General features: G+C 42.4%; 1 long non-coding RNA gene across 2 annotated transcripts in view; it reads right to left on the bottom strand.

Annotated features, from left to right (window-relative positions):
* The window catches only part of LOC138163386 (uncharacterized), a 120876-nt gene extending 119067 nt beyond the window's left edge, over positions 1 to 1809 (bottom strand). For both annotated transcript variants that reach the window (XR_011168870.1, XR_011168871.1), the window contains exons 1-2: positions 1549 to 1809; positions 85 to 281 (exon numbers count right to left, since the gene is read on the bottom strand). This is a non-coding gene — a long non-coding RNA (uncharacterized lncRNA). The remainder of the gene's footprint in view (positions 1 to 84; positions 282 to 1548) is intronic.
* Positions 1810 to 6574: the final 4765 nt, after the last annotated feature.

The following is a 6574-nucleotide window of genomic DNA, read 5'->3' as shown; positions in this document are numbered from 1 at the left end:
CCTGTGTACACAGGTTCAGAGAATTTCATAAGAGAAATACCAGGGCACCTGAGAATATGCCCTTTGCAACCCAGGTCTACTCACTTTCTTTTATTGTGAGTCCTCTCACTCCAACATGACGAGGTCAGCAAGGCATTTGATGTATGGATTAGGACTGGATCACTCTACAAGAGCTGTAGTAATTAACTCCAGGGCTGTAGAATGCCAGTTTGCCTTCAGTCTCATTACTGTAAGGATCCTGGATTCCATCCATGTGCTCAAGCAGGAGGCGATAAAGTTTACTGAATAAGGGGGTGTGAAATAAGTCACAGTCAGGCCTGGGCTTTAGGAATATAATAAGCTAATGCTTATACAACAGTTTAAGTTTTGCAAAGCTTTTCAGGTACATTGTCTCAGCAACTCTGTGTTAAGATGTTGTTACATTCTCAGTCGTGTCCAACTGTTCGAGACCCCATGTGGGGTTTTCTTGGCAGAGATAATGGAGTGGTTTGCCATTTCCTTCTCCAGTTTATTTTATAGATTAGGAAACTGAGGCAAACAGAGTTAAGGCAGAGTTAATTGCCCTGGATTACACAGTTATTACACACCTGAAGCTGGATCTTGGACTCAAGGAGATGAGTTGTCCTGACTCTAGGCCTGGTACCACCTAGCTGCCCCAACTCTGTGCAGTAGGTACTGTTACTAACCCCATTTTTCAGTACTCTCTCTGTCCACCATGCCACCTAGCCACTCCTGGCTATCATTTTGGCAGCTGCAGGGAGTATAGAGAGAAGAAGGGAGACCCTTGAGACTAGGAGACTCATCTAAGAACAACCCCTCTGCTGCTGACCTCTTTGGAGGCTGTGAAGATTAATTATAATCCTGAAAGTGCTCCCTCCCCACCCCTAGAACCCAACCCCTCCGCCCACATTTTAGGAACTGGGACTTCATAAGCTGCTGTTGCCAAAACAAATTCAACGGAGGCCAACCTTCTGATAAGGAGCCTGCCTCCTGGTACTTAGCCTGTTTAGAAGGCAAGAACAGCACCTGTCCCCCGGGGCCACACCCTAAAGCCTTTGCAATGCAATAGGACCTACCAGGTCTAAAAATAGCGATAACCAGACTGGCAGAGCAAAGTTGGTACCACTGTGTTAAATTCACCATATCATTTTAACAATGAGCAGTATAGATTCATAGTTTCCTATACGTCTCATCTTTTGCTCCTCTTTATCTATGAAAATGTCATGATATGTTGGCATCTGTCAAGTTGGTAATTTTAAAATAATAATAACTACTATTTACAAGGCACTTTAAAGTTCACAAAGGGCTTGGTATAATTATCTCATTGTAGCTTCACACACCCCCTGTGAACTAGGTACTCTGGGTAATATTAGCTCTCCTTCCTTTTTTTTTTGTTTGTTATGAGGCTGGGTCTCCCTATCCCACCCACTCTGGAAGTAGGGTGGCCATTCACAGCTCAATCCCATTCCACTTGCTTTGTTTTTCTCTCCTGGGCTGGTTCACTCCTCCTTAGGCAGCCTGGTGGCCTTCCCCTTTTCCGTGCCTCACCATGTCATTCTTAGTTCAGACATCCAATCAGCCTCCTGTAGCTCAGCTCTCCAGAATACAGATGATCCAGCCACCTCAGCCTCTCCAGTACTGGAAATTACAAGTTTGTGTCCCCAAATCCCAGCTATTATCTTCATTTTAAAGATGAGGACACTGAGTCTCAGAGAGGTGAAATTCCTTGGTCATAGGTTAGTAACAGTTTGTAAGTGTGAGAGGCAGGAGGCAAGTCCAGGGCTTCTGAAATCCAAGTTCAGTATTCTTCTCCCTACAGAAATCAGTATTTAATTACTCTATTGAAATACTAAGTCAAGGACAAAAGACAGTATTATTTATCTTTTGAATTGAAATTTTGAAGTCCTAGTGAGAAAAAAATGGAATGATGAAGGGAAATTGAATTATTACATGGCTACTGACTTACTAGTATTATAGAATCAAAATATTTACAGTTAGAAAGGAACTTAGAAACCATCTCCCACTCATTTTACACAGGAAAAAACTGAGTGCTCAAGGAAAGGAGTAAGTTATTTACTTGAAGCCCCACAATGAGTACCATAAGAGTCAGAACCATACCCCAGGCCTTTTACTGCTGGGTCCAGTCTTTTTGCCTCTATGCCGCACTGTCCACACTGGGCTAAATACACAGAAGTCACTTGAAATATAGTCTTTCTAAGCATAGATTCATCCATGCCTTCCTCTTTTCATTCATTCAACAAGAATGTATTGAATAATAACTATGTTTAGCATTGAGCTAGGAACTATGGGGATAAAAAGGAAACTGAATTTGATCAATTCAACAAACATATTAAGCTCCCTCATTTCTCCAGAAGTGCAGTGCCTGGCTCAGTCTTTTTCTCCATTCCAGCCTTGATATCACCTGTACATATTACTAATTCATCAACTTCCTCAACTCCCATGACCTACATATATATGCCACAGCACTCAGCCTCAGTCACTTAAATGAATAGTAATACCTTTCACTTCACCACCCCACGACTTGACCAATTCCATGATCTTGAAAGCTGACTTCCACTCTGATCACAATCTTCTCTTCTGATTCCCTCTGCCTTGCTCCTCCCAAATCTAACCTGTAAGAGGCAGTGTGATATAGTAGATAGAATGTTGGACTTGGAATCAGGAAGACTGGGCTAAAATACCCCCTTACACCCTTACTAGTATTATCCTCAGGAGGACATCTCTTTTCTATGAGCCTCAGTTTTCCCCTCTGTAAAATAACAAGGTTGAACTTGATCTCTGGGGTCCATTCCAGGCCTAAATCTATAATCCTTCACCAGAACCATGGCATCCATTCTCATCATCTCGACATGATACTTCAATCCTGTCACCCTGTCCCAACCTCATTTTCCTCCCTTCCCAATCTCCAATAATTAACCAGTTCAACCATATGTAGTTCTCAACCCTTGAATCCATTGCCCCTTTATTCTGTCACTATTCCTATCCTGTCAGTCCTCAACCTTGTGTTACCCTTTGCCAACCTTCTCAGGTGTTCCTCTATTGCTGCAGAATGCCTTTGGTAAAAGTGACATAAACATGGTGGCCATGTCCATCACAAACTGGGCCTTCACTACTTCATCCCTTAATTCTTCATCAACTTTCTCTAGCTCTCCTCATCACGGTTCTCCCAAACCTTCCCTTCTCTCTAAGCCCCAATACCACCCCAACCATGAGACTGGGGGGTCCCTGACAGCGAGGATTGCTTTTGCCTCTCTTTGCATCCCCAGAACTTAGCACAGGGCTTGGTACCTAGTCAGCACTTCATTATCAGCTAGATACCTTTCTCAACAGATTACATCACTTCCTAACTTTTTTTATTTTTTATTCAATTTTATTTTCAGTTACATATTTTCCCCCTCCCCTATCCATTGACAGGACAAGAAATACAATAGCTATTACACATATGAAGTCATACAAAATGTATTTCTGCATTAGCCATATTCCAGAAAAAGAAAAAAAAGACAAGAAAGAGAAAAAATGTTTTAATCTGCACTCTAAGTTCATCAGTTCTCTATCCAAAGTTCACTTCCTCATTTACTGGAAAAAAAAAACGATGTTAACTATCATCACTTCTTCCATCACTCCTGATTCCACACCTCAGAATCACTCTATACATCTTCACCCACATTCCTCTCCTTTTCTCCAGTCTTCCAAGAAGAAATAACCCTTTCTTTCCTAAGTCTGAACCATCTACTTATACTATTCATTCCATTCCCCCTAGTCTTCTCTGGGACTTTGTCTCATCAATTATGCGCTCTCTCTCTCTCTCTCTCTCTCTCTCTCTCTCTCTCTCTCTCTCTCTCTCTCTCTCTCTCTCTCTCTCTCTCTCTCCTTCAAAACAAAGCAAAAAAAATTTTAAACCCTCCTACTTGACCCTGCCATCCCCCCAAATTATTGCCCCCTCTCTCCATCTACTGCCAAACTCCTAGAATCACTTACATTCGTTCCCTCCCCTACTCACCACCCACTCACTTCTCAATTCCTTACTGTGCTCAGCACTGTACTGAAACTGTATCCAAGGTTACCAGCGATTTCTTCATTGCTAAATCCTATGGTCTTTTCTCTGTCCTCATCCTGCTTGACCTTTCTGCAACTTTAAATACTGCAAACCATCCCACCCTCCACCTCCCTTCCTCTCTCCTCTATTGGTTCCTCATTGGTTTCTATCCGTCTAACTAGACCTTTGCTGGATCATCACCCATCTCCCATTGTCCCATCCCCTAAATGTAGGGGTCCCTTAAGGACACTCTCATACCTAAATATTCTTTTAACTTGCAGCGCCTTTCCTTGCATGCCACCGCTATTCATCTCAAATGCTTTCTTCTCTATGAAGCCCTTCTTGATTCAATTTTGACTTTAGGTTCAATGATTATGTCTAAAGCAGATGATTCCCAAATTCCTGTTTACAACCTTAATCACTCTCCTGAATTCCAATCCAACTACCCAGATGAGTTGATGTTTCTCAGCCTCAACATGTCCAAAACTAAACTCATCATCGAGGTCATCTAAAACTACCCTTCCTCAAAATAACCTTCCTCCTACTGAAGACACCACCATCCTGCCAATCACCGGGTTCAAAACCCCAGAGTTCTCCTTGACTCTTTCTCTCACCTCCATATCTGAGCTGCTGCTGCTTCCACAACCTTTCCCACTGTTTCCTGGTTCACGTGACCCCAGCCCTAGTTTTTTTTTACCTTTATCACTGTTTAACAGACCTACTGTAATCACCTTCTCTCTGACCTCCCTACATTCAGTGTCTCTCCAATAGCCTCGACCAGATCAACCAGGTCACTCCTCTCAAAAACCTTGAGCAGCTCCCTATTACCTCTAAAGATAATCAATTGAACAATAAGTATCAAATTACTTCAGTGCTTTGCCTAGTATGTGTTCTCATCAGGGTAGCTCTTCTCTGTACCAGTGCAGATAGCAATCACTCCATACAATTATTAATTGTATGTTGTGCTAAGTTCTTTTGATACAAAGACATTCCCTGTCCTGTTTAGCATTGAAATCCCTCCAAATCTGCTTCCAACTTTTCCATTCTTAGCTTGTGTTATTTCCACTTTCTACACTCTATGTCACTGACTAACTGGCCCAGTCGTCACTCCCTGACCCCAACATACCACCTCTGATGTCCATACACATACATACATACACACACACACACACACACACACACACATACACACACATACATACTGCCCTCCCTGCCTAGCATGTATTCCCTCCTCACCTCTGCCCCTTAGGGTCCTCAATCTCTTTAAAGAAATAATTCAAAGAGCAGATAGGTGGACCGGTGCATAGAGCACTGGCCCTGGAGTCGGGAGGACCTGAGTTCAAATCCGACCTCAGAAATTTACAAATTGTGTGACCCAGGGCAAGTTATTTGACCCTGATGCTTTCAAAACAAGCAAAAGAAAAGAAATAGCTGAAATGCTCCTAGCCCCATGAAGAATCTCTGAATCTCGTCATTAGTGATCTTGGCTACTTACTTATCTGTCACATCCCCATCAGACTATGAGCTCCTTGAGGTCGGAGACTGGCTTTTGGCTTCCTTTATGTCTCCACTGTTTAGAACTGTGCCTGACACATAGCAAGCATTTCATAATTCTGACTCCAGGGTCAACTAGGTGGTACAGTAGATAGACTGTCAGGCCTGGAGTCACGAAGATTTATCTCCCTGAGTTCAAATCCAGCCTCAGATGCTTACTAGCTGTGTGACTCCGGGCACATCAGTCAACCTAGTTTGTCTCAGTTCTTCATCTGTAAAATGGGCCAGAGAAAACTACTATGGGATCTTTGCCAAGAAAACCCCAAATGGGGCCATGAAGAATCAGACACAACTAAACAACAAAAACAATAACAAAATAAACTCTTTGATGGCTGGAATATTTCCTTTTGTCTCTGTATCCTCAGCCTTAACACAGTGCCTGGCACACAATGTTTAATAAATATTTGTCAAATGTAATTAATTCCAACAAACACTTTTTAATAGCCCACTATGTACCAGATGCCGCGCCAAGAAGCCCTGGGGAAACTTGGAGTTTTCACTATACACAACAGCAGTGTCAAAGACATGGCTCACCATTCCAAGTGGGACCCAAGACAGATGAATGTGTAATTAGGAAATATTTAACAAAGCAAATAAAAATACAATAAGACTTCAATAACATGATACTCTAAAGCTAATTCGATATGGTGCCCACGGGATGCTTGTGTATAGATTAATGGCCTCCATTTCTATTTGACTTTGACACTGCTGTTGTACTGCATAAGGTTTCTACGAACTAGTTAGGAAGATAAGTGACACTATATTCTATTACTTTGGTACTTTGTATGAAATTAATTCTACCCCAGTGGGTCCTCTGTCCCCCAATGCAGATGACTGTCCCTCCACACCTTCCCATCCTGGGTAGCTGGGGTCTGCATTTTTCCATCCCTCTTCCAGAGGGGATTTACCCAACAGAGTTAACCCCTTTTTCTAATTCCTTTACAGAACTCTGAGCTTTAAAGA

Source organism: Petaurus breviceps, unplaced genomic scaffold, assembly GCF_028583685.1.
Source record: "Petaurus breviceps papuanus isolate PSGF00001 unplaced genomic scaffold, PetGlider_PUasm1.0 188, whole genome shotgun sequence".
Classification (NCBI taxonomy): Eukaryota; Metazoa; Chordata; class Mammalia; order Diprotodontia; family Petauridae; genus Petaurus; species Petaurus breviceps.
This window is presented reverse-complemented; position numbering and strand designations above follow the sequence as displayed.